Source organism: Lampetra fluviatilis, chromosome 33, assembly GCF_964198595.1.
Source record: "Lampetra fluviatilis chromosome 33, kcLamFluv1.1, whole genome shotgun sequence".
NCBI classification, from domain to species: domain Eukaryota; kingdom Metazoa; phylum Chordata; class Hyperoartia; order Petromyzontiformes; family Petromyzontidae; genus Lampetra; species Lampetra fluviatilis.
The window spans coordinates 11,025,385-11,039,143 of NC_136307.1; the positions used below are offsets into that span (position 1 = coordinate 11,025,385).

The window sequence follows — 13,759 nt, forward strand, 5'->3', positions numbered from 1 at the left end:
TATGATGAATTTTAGGGTGGAGCAGGCTCAGAAAGGCCTTAAATCCGCAATGATGTGACTCCGACTGATGATGAATTGTGCGTGATGAAAATTATTTCACCAGATGTAATTTGCCACGCCTTCATTCTCTGCTGCCCCCGTAATCTGGAACTCAGCCGTACGTTCTGTCGATTCCCTCTTCCCCCTGTTCAAGTCCATAGTACCTCTACATTTTAGCCTATGACTGCCTGCCTCCACAAAACACGCGCACTCACCGCGTCCGCACAGCGCCGTGCAGACGCAGTCGCAATTCGACACCACACAAAATCCATTTTGTCATTGCGCTTAAATGTCCGCTGCAGTCGTGACCTTGCGATACCCCGTTTCTTATCCGCGTGCGCCCTCTGCAGACCGTTTTGTGAAACCACATGCACGCCTCCCGTGACAACACTTGAACGCGTTTCTCTGCAACCCCTCAACTCATCCACAGTGGCCGCATTCGCCCATTGCGTAATATGAAATACGCCGCGCCGCGTGCCCGCCTGTGCGTTGCGAATCACTTGAGCACGTTGTCCATCCCGCGCGGTGTATCCATCGGTCAAATAAACAACACCGCCGTGGATAGGTCAGCGTGGCGGTCGCCCTCTGCTGCCATCATCTGACCGCTGCTGCATCCCTCCCGCTGTCCCCCTCGCTCATTAAGCAAGTCCATCACGTCCCCATTGCCCCGGCAACCAGCAGGTATCCCAGGATCCTCGGCCAGGGCCTGCCCGCGATTGGCTGCCGAGCGGCGTCAGGGAGAGGGGAAGGGCAGGGCACCGACATCATCAGCAGCAGCAGCAGCCAGGAGCAAAATCAGAGGCAGCATCAATCGGTAGCAGTTTCACAGGCACAGTGACATCAGCAAGCAGCAGCAGCATCGTCGTCATCATCAGATGCAGCAGACGGCAACAGTATCTGAGGCAGCAGTGACATCAGCCGCAGCAACATTACCGTGATCATCATAAGCAGCAGTACCAGCATCAGCAGCAGCATCTTAAGAGGCAGAATCAGCAGCAGCATCACTGGCGGGCGTGGCTGGAACGAGGGAGGAGGAGGAGGATCGGGGAAGAGAGCGAGAGGATTTTTGATGCCGGACGGGTAAGACGCTGCCTCTCGCTTCACCCCTCGGCCATGATACTGGGCACGTCTTCGCTTTGTTTTTATTTTCAAATGTAGGCCTCGGTTGTTTTTTGTTGCTGTTTGCGTGTTTTAATGTGACGGCTCGGATGATGAGCGCGCCCATCTGTGACGAGCCAGAGGCGACTACAGAGGCGAGGCGAGGCCTGTCTTGAAAATGCAATTGGCTATTTCGGAATTTGTGATTGATATCGTGCACGCTATGGTTGTGTGTGCGGTCGGTGCTCGAGGCACCTTTCACTCACAGGCCTTCATCCAGCAGTGGATTGACGAACCATAACCGCTCACAATAATCATAAATTATGATGTTAATATCGCTTAAACGTTAACGATTTCATAATGTACATCGTGACAACACGACGTTCCGTGTTTATTTCGTTTAAATTATCAGCGATAAACAAGCGCGTATGTGTGTGTAAATAATGATGTTATTGTGTCTGTGTGTGCCTCCATGTGCTGTGGAGGAGGGCCATTGGGCGTAACGTTCACTGGTATCGGGTTATTTTTTTAATTCCTTTTAGGGCGACAGTGTTATTTATTGACTGATGTGTTAAGCCGTTGCTGTTAATTGTGCGTGTGCACCATTGCCAAACGCAGCAGCAAAAAATCAACTCGTGACGTGTCTGCTTGGTTGCTGTTGTTGATGATGCTGTTGTTGTTGATGATGATGCTGTTGATGCTGTTGCTGCCTGTTAACACAATATGAGGACACAAGAATAATGTTTCACCGTTATCTCAACGGCGTCAATACCGACGGACAAATGGGCGTCTCGGTGTGCCGCGAGCTACGAGTCGAGCGACGGGGCCGAGGCGTGGCCCTTCCCTGCTGGACGGGGGGGGGGCCCTCGTGCCCCCCACGAGGGCCGAGGTCTGGGGGGGGGGGCCTCGTCCGCGTGGGCCAACGAGGGCGGTGGGTGGCGGGTGCGCGCGCGCCAAATGCGAGGGGGGCGGGTGGGGAATTTAAAATGTCAAGAACGAAGATGTCATTATTTCAATTCCCGCGCGCGCACGGAGGGAAATGCGACTTATAATAATTCATTTCTCAATATTCTCTGGTTTAAAAAAAAACGCTTATTTTTATTTGAACGGAAGACACGGGGGGGGGGGGGGCAAAAATGTTGCCCAGTTTAACAAAACCCTCTGCCTAGATGCTGCTTGCCCTTGGGGTTTGGGGGCTGTAGGGGGCGCCGATTGCACGGCTCGCCTTGGGGCTGCTGGCAAGGTGTCTGGTGTCGTGATCTCAGCCAGGGGGCTTCCAATCAACAAATGTACGGCAAGGGCGGGGCCCTTCAACCGCTCAAAAGGCGCGTACAGTGAATGTGTGTCTCTCTCTAGCTCTCCCTGCATGCTCAATCCACTGCTGGGTGATGGCCTCCCCCGCAAAGTCGTCGCGCAGTGCGCAACGCAAAGTCTCGTACATTTATTTTTAGCCTTTAATCGAAATGGGTTTATTTGGAAATGCACTTTTCATTCTGAAAGGCTGCGTCTGCTGCTCAATAGCAGCTATTAGGTAACTATTCACGTGCCCATTTTCAAGGTTGGTCATCAGAAGAAAGGTTAACAGTTGAATCCTCACCAGCTCTGCCCATGTTGTACACAAGGTTCAGTCGACAACTCTTAACATCCGCTCTTATGTACCTCTGGCCTGCCGCTTCATGTGCCACGAGGAAGGGCCAATGGCTGAAACGTCGATAATAAAGGTTGTTGGGTGAGATCGCGTAAGTATAAATGTGCCGTAACCCTCCACCACCCGACACAGCCAATTAGTAATGGATTTGTCACGTCAACAAAACGCCAATTAGTGACTACTTCAGCCGACCCGTGTGTTGGAGAGTAAATCCACAACATTTACAATCTGAGTAGCACGACGTTTCGCTGGTAATTACATCCAGCATCATCGATTTGCACATTTATACTAAGGGGCCGTCCATAAATGACGTCACGCGATTTTGCACGATTTTTTACCCCCCCCCCCCTCGTCACACGGCGTCACAAAAAGTCAGACCCCCCTCAAATATGACGTCACAAAGCTCTGCCCCCCCCCCCCAAACTTAAAACATGCTTCAAATCGCTTTAAACTATTGTCATTGTAGTGCGTATTTAATGTGGCGCTGCACTCTGATGTTGTAGGAGAAAACATAAAATCTATTTAATTAAGTAGAACGTGTTGTCTATATTTAAAGTTGCGCATTTTGATGTGACGTCACATTTCTCAAACCCCCCCCCCCTCGTCACACATCGTCACAAATGTCTGACCCCCCCCCCCCCAGGTGCGTGACGTCATTTATGGACGGCCCCTTACGCGATCTAACCCAAAAACCTTTATTATGAGTAATATTGGTCACGAAAGCCCACTACGTGTTCAACTGGCTGGAACGTCTCGCATTCTCTCGATGTTTTGTGTGTGTCCCCTTTATTGCCCACTCTGTTGTCGACGGGATTGTTTGGATGTTTTTTTTGGCCGGGGGGGGGAGTTTATATGTCAAGTGAGTAAACATCGTTCTAGAATTGGCCACTGGCATGAAAACGCAGTGCCCGTCGACACGCGTGCAACATTGCCTCTTGCAGGGCGACCTGACATCCGTGGAGTCGTTTTAAGGAGACAGAATATTGGAGAAAAAAAACGTTGAAAACGTAACAAATCTCAATTCTGTCGAACAAAATCGCATTGTAATGATTATCTGAATAATGGCCATGTTAAACATGTGAAATGCATTTAACTATCAATCTACCGAGCACCTTCACGCGAGCTGATTTCATCGCTCCATCTCCTCCAGTGGAACGTCCTCTCAGCCGCTTTGGTTTCCTTTGGCAGCAACTCCGTCATCGTCCGCATTTCACGATAGGGATAAATAACGATTTACAGCCGTTCGTTAATCCGCTGCGGGACTAATGCCTCACCCATGCCGCCGTGCTCGTGACGCGGCGTTGTTTGACCCACACTTCACCGCGCTGGCCAGCGCGGGTTGACAAAGTTGGAGGGACATAGCGACAGGACCAGTTCCCCATTGATCTGAGCCATTGGCGGGAATCAAACTCAGGTCGTCGGGTTCGTAGTGCGGCGCGTAAAGGACCGGACCACCGCCTCACCCCCGAAAAGCTGTGTTGCCATCAGTAACGTTACAATGATGACGTTGCAGTCGTATATAAAGTTGAGGCCCTCATCCGGCAGTGGACTGATCGTGGCAAATTATGATTTTGCTTCGCATTTTTGCAAATTGGGCCGCTTCTTATCACAGCCATAAGGAGCTGCCATGATGACCAAGTGTGGTGAGGTATGGTCAAATGACTTCCCTCACCGACATAAACGGTATGGGGAGGCCTTCATCTGCCCATGGTTTGACAAAGCTCTCAAAATATAATACTGGTAGGAACCTCCTGGTTACACCAGCCCACAGGGGATTATTGTGTCCGTCCGTCGTGCATCCAAAAATGGGAGGGGTGGGGCTGGGTGGAGAGGGGAGGGTGGGGAGGGGCTGGGTGGGGAGGGTGGGGCTGAGTAGGGGGTGGGAGGGGTGGGGCTGGGTGGGGAGGGGCTGGTCACCCCGTGGTGCCCTTATAAAACTCAACGTTTAACCTACTCACGCCGGCTTGTGCCCGCCCTCACAGTCGGGCATATTTGCGGAATACACCACGCCGCCGTTGACCCTGGCCATTGACCGAGCAACCCAACCTTCCTACCAGCTCCTTCCGCAGGAATGTGTTGTATTTAAGAGCCTGTGGAATCCTGCACGACGCCCAAATTTGGCACGTGCCCAGTGGTGGTGGCTACGCGCGTGGCTGCCTGTAACCGAGCACCGTGGGAGGCAGCAGCGAGGGTTGGTGGATGACCGCACGCAAATGCAGCGACACTCCCTCCCTTCCTGTGGGCGTGTCGAGGAGGTGCCGTGCCCTGGCTTGCCAGGAGAAGGCGGCACAGCGGAAATGTGGACACCCACCTGTTCGGTTGGTACGGGATTGAGTGTTTCCCCCTCGCACGCGTGTGTTTTCTCCGGGTGCTCCGGTTTTCCTCCCGCGTGTAAACGCTCGTTGATTGGCCGATAAAACGCCTTCATGTGTAGAGGACCGCAGAGCCTGGGCAATTGTTGGTGGCGCTGACTCCCCGCGTGGCTCCTCGCGGCTCTGAGTTGTCCTTTCTCTCTCTACGAGAGCGAGCGAATGCTGTGCGGCGATGGAGCGTTATAAGTTGACATTAATGCCATTTATTACACCGCAAGCATCAGCCATGATCACTCCATTGATGGTTGGAGGTCTCCCCAAGCCGATGTAACTATCCACGTGTCACCTTTCACACAATCTGTTTTCGTCGCTCGATCTCCGTGGCCGATATCTTCTCGTGCGAGTCCCCTCCTTTAGCTGCCACTCCGTCGTTAGTCTCGACCATCGGCGCATCGTCCCGTCTAGCCACGGTGGTGAGATGTTAACTCCCTCGCCTGGTATGCAGGAGGTCGTGAGTACGATACCAACCCTGACGCCTATATATTTGGAGTTTGCATGTCTCTCTCCCCGTGGTCGCTTGGATTTTTCTCTGGGTCCTCCACATTTAGAATCAACATGCTTTTAGAGTATTTGGCTGCTATACATTTCCACGTGAGTTTCCACTTCGTTGCGTTATGATTCGTGACGAGGTCTTTTCTGAAAAATAGCTACATAGCTCAATGGACCTTACCCGGTTACATAAAAATGTATAAATACAGTAGTGTCCTGCGAAAGCTCACTCACTTTTTCTGAACAGTCAACGTGACATCTTTTACTTGCTGGGTGTTCTCCAAACCACACGTTCCTCTATCTGTCTCTCAGAGTAATTATGACATGTACCATGACTTCCTCATTTAGCTAATTAGAAGATCTGGCATCTTCCTGCTCCAGTGAGCACTGAACAGGTCGTTGCTCTTCCCAGTGAGTGAACCTAGAGCCAGTGGTGGACTTTCCACATTCCTATGCCAGAAAATGATATACCACAATTATTATTCACTTACCACGAAGTGTTACTTATTTAACTAAACATGATGGGTTAATTCTAGATTTGACGTTTTCGTGACTGCAAGGGTCCATACTCTTTGTTTTTCATTTATATTTTATTTTATTTGTATTATTTTATTCTTTATTATTTTTCTTTTCACCTACGTCACTTTACCGAAAGAACCAAATAGTATTACGGGATAATGTTCATGGGCCGAGTTAGCCGCACCTAAAATTGGAAGGATAAATTAGCGAGGCCCCTACCAGCTTGCAGTGAGTTCTTTCATTCTCCTCTGCTGCTCCCACTGTCTGGACCTCTCGTTCCCAAGCCATCCATGTTTTCTGTCGGCTCCTCTTGACATCAACGTTCAAGACTTTTCTTTTTTACTGGGCCCTAATTGCCTCTGTCTCTCTATATTATAAACGTGCACACTGTCTGCACGATGGTCTTGAGATGCAATCATATTTAGACGCTGCATTTTGTGGTGTAGACTCAAGCAGAGACCCACAGACTCATGCAGAGAACCATATACTTACACACAAATTCATGGACTCACGTAGAGACCCATAGACTCACACAGAGACCCATAGACTCACACAGAGAATCATATACACACACAAAATGTATGGGCTCACGTAGAGACCCATAGACTCACACAGAGAACCATATACCCACACAAAAATGTATGGACTTACGTAGAGACCCATAGACTCACACAGAGACCCATAGACTCACACAGAGACCCATAGACTCACACAGAGAACCATATACTCACACAAAAATGTATGGACTTATATAGAGACCCATAGACTCACACAGAGACCCATAGACTCACACAGAGACCCATATACTCGCACAAAAATGTATGGACTTACGTAGAGACCCATAGACTCACACAGAGACCCATAGACTCACACAGAGACCCATAGACTCACACAGAGACCCATAGACTCACACAGAGAACCATATACTCACACAAAAATGTATGGACTTACGTAGAGACCCATAGACTCACACAGAGACCCATAGACTCACACAGAGACCCATAGACTCACACAGAGACCCATAGACTCACACAGAGAGTCAGAAACTCACAAAGAGACCCACAGACTCGCATACAGATCCATAGAGTCGCATCAAGAGGCACAGACTCAGATATAGACCCATATGTTCGTATAGAGCCTCACATACTCACATGGAGACCCAGAGAACAGTGGCTCTCACCTGGGGGTACGTGGACCCCTGGGGGTTTGTGGAAATGCCCCAGGGGGTACGTGGGGTGATTTATAAACATGTGAAATTATATCGTACGTGGTCAGAGTTATTGCTGAATAATCATGTACGCATCTGCCAATATGAAACAACTTCGATAAAATTGTAATCCATACGGCAACCTAGAACTATACAAAAGACCTTCCTAAACCCCAGTGATCGTAAACAATGTGGCTTTCAAGAGTCATCAGCGAGCGCGAATAATTTACCTCTCGCATGACGAGCGTCCGTTGAAGTTGTATTCGCTTGCAGTTACGAGCTCGTTAGGACACCTCACAAAATGGACAATTGGTTCAAATATTTACATTCATTATTCATACATTTACTCCTCAGAACCGTGTTGGGTCAGGCAAGAGGGGGAGGGTGCACTCAGTTCAAACAAAATGCAACAAGGGAGAGGGGGTACAACAGTAGCAGCCAACAAAAGGTTGAGAATAACCACTGGCCATAGACCCGTGGAGTACAAAGTGCACCGAATCGTTGCACAAGCCATTCACTGCCATTCTGAAGAAACTCCCCGCACTGGACCGCAGCAATCCCTGCAAAAATTCCATCCTCTCTCAAGCCGCTCATTCATAGCAGGGGTCACCTACTCACATGACTCCTGTCCCTCCACAGTCTCCACGACCCAGTGCAATCAGGTTTCCGCCAGGGCCATTCCACCGCAATTGCTTGCGCACAGGTGGTAAATGACCTCCGTCTCTCTTCAGATCGTGGATCCGAACTCGCTCCTAGTTCTCCGAGACCTCTCCCCTGCTATGGAGGCGTCTCCACCCACACCTCCACCCTGGTCCCGCTCGCGCCTCCCATGCCACAGGTTTTTTTTTCATTTTCATTTATTAGGTAAAGCCCTGTGAGCCATTCGGCTCTTGAATCGGGTACAACCGCAACAAACAAAAAACTAAAACATGAATAAGAAAACATCTTAAAGTGACTATGTGATTATGTGCAAACAGAAAAATCCAAGAAAAGACGGCAAAATATTGCAGAAAAAGCACCGTACACCAACGCTGTGTGAAAAAATCCCAGTGGGATGCAAGTCAAACAACAACAACAACCACAAGACAACTTAGATTAAGGCCATCAGTCTAACTCCGTACTACAACAAACAAACATGGCCAAAAAAAAAAAACATGGCCAAACCAAAAAACTTTTCGAAATCACCTAAATAAAGCCATAAAAGCAATGTAACAGTGATTATAGGAACTGTGACCGAATTTTCACAATAAACGACATAAACATGTACCACCAAAACCCTTCAGCCATAGCTGGCTGCATGAGTCATTTCACAACAGCAGGAGCATCAGTCGGAGTATCAACATTTTTCAATGCACCTTTAAGATCAGCACCGTCTACGCGCCTATACAGGGGCCGCCTCCCTCCCATAAGCCCCTGTGCCCGAGGTGTCACACAGGGCTCCATCCTTGGCCGTTTGTGCTTCCCGCAAGTGTCTTCTCCCGCGTGATCCCAAAAAACATCTTCGGCTTCAACGGCGACCATCAACCTCTACATTAGACGCACGGAGTTTGGCGATGTCTACTCTACTCCACGCTCTACATCTCATTGCCTGCCGCGTGGCTTGGGCGGCCAGGCGAGTTGCCCCATAATCGCAAAGTCGCGGAGTTCAAATTTTAGTTGGAGGGCGGGGGCATTGACTCAGCCCATCATCCCCCCCCCCCCCCCGGCGGGTCAATAAAACGAGCACCACTTTGTGGGGGCAATCAACAACGGTATAGACTTACCCCGCCATAGTAACGTGGAATTTCCCACCACTGGCTTAGCAGAGCTGTCGTGAGCAGGGTGTGAGCACCAATGACTCAATGCACTTTTGAGCAGCAGGAACTCACTCCACTGACTCCAGCAAGTCAACCTGCCGGCCCACGCTCACCGCCTGCCTTGATGCGGTTTCAAACGCGACTCACTTCTGACTTCCTCCATCATCGGCATGGTGCTGCACGTGGAGAGAACGTTCTTTCATTCCCTCTCATCGTGGCTCGAGGCATTGGGGTGCCCCACGAATAATGAAGCTGTGCAGCTGGCCACGCTGAGAGGTCGTGGTGGAAGGAGGGGAGGGTAACGCTTTCCACCGCTAAGGTTTTCTCACCGAGCTCTCGGCGAGAGAGGGATGACTTCTGTGGGGGGGGGGGGGGTGACTTCGGTGTTTCCGTGACAGCATGGCTGATGCCAGTGTGTGCTGCCTGTCTAAACTTAACAATGTTTTATTTGACCAGGTAAGGCCCACTGAAGCGACCTGGCCACAAATGATAGCTCAACGAAGTGGCTTATCATCACGTGGACATTTACAGCAGCCAAATGTTGGAGAGAACAACCAGAGGACCCGGAGAAAAATCCACACAATCACGGGAGAACGTGCACACTCCAAATATACAACAGGCGTCAGGCCCGGGATCGAACCCACGATCTCCTATACACCAGGCGAGGTAGTTAACATCTTGTCACCATGGCACTTCCTGCCGTCCGTGATTAAACTGGGATCTCGAGAGTCGCGGTGTGAGGGTCTCAGCCCGGTCACCAATGACAGCAAGGAAACATCATCAACAGCAGCCATGGCCAATCCACTGCTGCGTGAAGGCCTCTCCCAAGTGCGACCATCTCTCACCATCCTTGCTTTTGTAATTGCTGCACAAACAACAAAAACGACAACAAAAATAACAACAAAAACAATAACAATGACAACAATAACAACAATAAAAACGACAGCAATAACAACAAATAAACCAAAATGTTTGTATTTTATTTATTTTATTTTACCTTTATACCAACAAAAAAAGCCCCTGCGGATTTGGCTCTGTCAATGAACGCAGCTGATTGTGTCGAATGAAATTCACAAGAATCACCAGAGAAAGGCAAAGTTAGATTTCTGGGACCTGTACTGAGATAGCAAGAGAGTGAATTTCGATTTAAAGCTTTCGTGACTGCAGGGATTCATCTTCTTGGTTCTTTCGGTAAAGTCACGTAGAAGGGAAGTAATAAAATAATAAAAATAAAACATAATAAAATAATTCTCACGACGTTTCAGCCACAACGCAAGCAGCCGTCCTGCATAATGCACGGGCATATGTAGTACTAATCACATACCTGCATTTCCCATAAATATGCTAAATTCCTCTTGATATGAAAATTCATTGTCAAGGCGCCCTTTCCCCTCCTTCCAACCCAACTTACATATATGCTCCAAGCACGTGTGCTATTTCATTCAGACGCTGTCGCCTCGACAGACCTGGTTTTCACCTGAGGACGGCTATTTGCGTTGTGGCCGAAACGTCGTCAGAATTATTTTATTATGTTTTATTTTTATTATTTTATTACTTCCCTTCTACGTGACTTTACCGAAAGAACCAAGAAGAAGAGAGTGAATACGAACGTGTTTTGAACGGACGCACTGATAGGTACAAGACGCCGGGGAAGACAGCGAATTTAATTACAGCTGAATGGAAATACGGTCGTGATGATCGACTTTGAGAGAGGACGCGGCGCACACACAGAGAGAGAGAGATCTTGCACCTCCGTGAATGAACATTTACGTTCGGTTGACGAGCGACGGAGCGAAACGAAATGCTCCGGGCCCTTCCTTTGGCTGAACCGTCCCTGGAGTTGTTCTGAGGACGACGCCGTCCATCTCCCACACGGCCACTCTTTGAGAGGCGGCGATGCGCCGCTCACCGCCACACGGAGCATTCTGATGGGGGCGGAGGGGGGGACACGGCCCCCCTAATCTCGTAACACAACGCCGGTCGGAGAGGCGGGGAACGCGCTTGGAGATAAAACGGAAAAATCCCGACGTTGATGTAATGCAATGAAAACGCGAGAGTGCCCTTCTCGGTGACAGCTGCCATGGACTCGCGTGGCTGGCGCCCTCGGAATGGACTTAGACGAGGCCTCCTTGCACTCCAATTTGTGCAGCGCTGGAAACCCATTGCACCCTCAACCCCCCCCCCCCCACCATCGCTCTCATCTCCCGCTCTCTCATCTCTCTCTCATCTCTCTCTCATCTCTCTCATCTCCCGCTCTCTCATCTCTCTCATCTCTCTCTCTCATCTCTCTCATCTCTCGCTCTCTCATCTTTCTCTCTCATCTCTCGCTCTCTCATCTCTCGCCCTCTCATCTCATCTCTCTCTCATCTCTCGCACTCTCATCTCTCTCTCATCTCTCCCTGCTAGTCGAGCGTGAAGGCTTTCTCTCTCGAATTAAGTTTGACGTCTGTAACCGCGAAAACAAGATGTCAATTATTTGCCCTGTGAATGAGATAGCAACAACACAAAATCCATTCTCTGCGTTTGGCTGTTAAAAATGCAGGCCTGGGTTTTTTTGCTTTGCGCGTCCCGGTTTTATTTTGTTCCTTCTGTTTTGGCCTCGGTTGCTCTGAGGTTTCACGCTCACGCATCGATACAAGATTCGTAAGGCGAACCCGGCCACTGCCTTCCTGCACGGGGCGGCCTTGCCATCAAAAATAATGTCTGGCGTGTAGTAGAAAATTAAACCTCGCCAAAGCTTAAATTAATAAAAAATCAAACGAACACATGGATCAAATTTTCTGGTAAAAATTCGCAAACGGGAATACAGCGTGCGGTGGATTTGTTGGCAATATTTGAGTCTTCAAAACTTTTGTGATTGGATTGCCACCTGCCTGGGTTTGACCCAGACAACCAGGAATATGGCACCCGTGCATGTGTACGTATGTATGCTGAACTTCTTTCGTACCGTACGTAGCCAACCGTGCTTACCACAGGCGCCTGTGGTTAACGCAGTACTTGATTTCTTGCAAGAGGTATCTCTTTCGTGTTTGTACATCTTAACACCTCCTGTTCTATTGCCAGAAAGGGTCAAACTATTCTCATTTTTCATATTTTGATACTGGCGAAATGTCCCATGCTATAGCTGCTGCTCACCCCGAGGTCTAAATGCTCTGATACGCGTGGCATTGCCCTTGTGCTGCCCGCCTTTTGGCGTCCTTCTCTGGTCTGACACTGGCGGTCGGTAAGACCAGGCCATGAAGAAGGCCGCTATCTCTGGTGCAGGCCAATCAGTTTCAAAGGCAATGCAATCTATTATTATCAGAGCGTGTTTGTTTGCATGTTCACCACAAGTACCTGTGGTTAATGCAGACTTGATTCTGTACAAAAGGTTCCTGTTTGGTGTTTGAACATCTTAACACCTCCTGTGGTATTGCCAGAAAGGGTAAAAACTATTCTTATTTTTCATACTTTGATACTCGCAAAAAGGTATCCCACGATATCTACCCGGAGGCGTTGCCACCCCCACCTGTGTTGGGATGGCTACAGGAAGTGAGTTGTTCCGGTGTTGCTGTGCTGAACTTTATTACAGGAAAACTGCACAGTTTTGATCATAGAACTAAACTAAATATATTAGACTATATTGCTATTTTACCAGGTAAGGCCCCACTGGGCTGTACAGCTATTTTTGAGCAGTGACCTAGTCATCACAAATGATAGCACAACGGAAGTGGCTTATCATCATGTGGAAATTTTTCGCGGACAAGTACTCGAAATGCATGATTCTAAACGTGGAGCGAAAAACTGGAGGACGCGAAGAAAAATCCAAGCGACCACGGGGAGAACACGCAAGCTGGCGCCAGGGTCGGGATCAAATCCACGACCTCCTGTGTACCAACCGAGGTCGTGCTAACCGTAGACCCATAGGCTGCCGGAGATATATTAGTAAGTGAAAATGGTGGCAACCCGACCCAGGCTCACTCGTATACATAAGCGCCTTTATTTCTTTACCTGTGTAATAAACGACTGGACCACGATGTCTGGCTCAGTGTCCTTTATTCGGTTCGTGCTGTACACCCACACGGCTGTCTTTACTCTGTAGCTTCTCCACGGTGCTGACTCCAATGTCGGCCCGATCCACAACAGCAGCCCCGCTGCTGTTTCTCTCACACAGCCCCCCTTGGCTGTACTCGCTGCAACTCCTCTCTCTCCACAGCTCTGACAGCCTCGTGCTGTCTCCCTCTCTCCCTCCGCAGCTCTGACAGCCTCGTGCTGTCTCTCTCTCTCTCCGCAGCTCCTCCTGGCAGCCACACCGCTGCCTCTAACACGCAGCCCTTCTGGCTGTCTCCTCTGCAGCTGCACACCACTCCGCAGCTTCCTCTTGTCTTCGGGGTTGGCTCCCGATAGCCGTCGGTGCCCCCCCTCTTCTCACCCGCCCGCGTGGCCTCACTCTTTTCCGCTCACACCCCGACTGACTTCCCCTTCCGGTTTACCCGCTTAAGGACCCGAACCTTCCACCCACGTCACATGACTCCACCCCCCGTGACGTCACATCCGGAAGGTCGCTTACGCCCGCATTACACCACCCTCCCCCGTAGAAAAATCCCAGCCG

The 13,759-nt window shown here is 49.8% G+C and overlaps 1 protein-coding gene across 3 annotated transcripts in view; it reads left to right on the forward strand.

Annotated features, from left to right (window-relative positions):
- The first annotated feature begins 741 nt into the window (after positions 1 to 741).
- Positions 742 to 13,759, forward strand: part of LOC144944063 (uncharacterized) — a 110,125-nt gene continuing 97,107 nt past the window's right edge. For all 3 annotated transcript variants that reach the window (XM_078872110.1, XM_078872112.1, XM_078872111.1), the window contains exon 1: positions 742 to 1,119. The gene's annotated coding sequence lies outside the window, so the exon portion shown is untranslated. The remainder of the gene's footprint in view (positions 1,120 to 13,759) is intronic.